Raw genomic sequence first — 438 nt, 5'->3', positions numbered from 1 at the left:
TTTGGCCAAAGATCGTTGAGACAGATGCGTCCAATATAGGTTATGGTGGAATATTAAAACGATACAGGATCACTGACTTGGCGGTGGTCCGCCCCAGTCATAGATCAAGCAAGTTAATATCCTTAGAGGTAGTCCAACTACATAAGAATCGAAATACACAAGAATTTTAAACATAGTTTCTCCGACTGCATGGTTTAATTATTTTACCCAAGCAAAGGGCCTGTCAAGAAGCTAATACATGCTTTTTATTGAGCCCATGTATCTGATAGTTCTAACCGGGTATGAGGCGCCCTACTTATCAAACTCAATTTCGGGCTAAAAACCACGGCTCATCAGACGGAGTAATAAAGACAAAACCAATAAAAGTAGTAATAGATCTGACTGTACCTCAATCTCAAAAACCAAGTCGAGAAGCCATACTAAAATTCTTCTTATATT

This window comes from Solanum verrucosum, unplaced genomic scaffold (genome assembly GCF_900185275.1).
Source record: "Solanum verrucosum unplaced genomic scaffold, falcon-dt-bn FXZP01000198.1, whole genome shotgun sequence".
In the NCBI taxonomy this organism is placed as follows: Eukaryota; Viridiplantae; Streptophyta; class Magnoliopsida; order Solanales; family Solanaceae; genus Solanum; species Solanum verrucosum.
The sequence above is the reverse complement of the archived record's forward strand: the minus strand, read 5'-3'. Positions refer to the sequence as shown.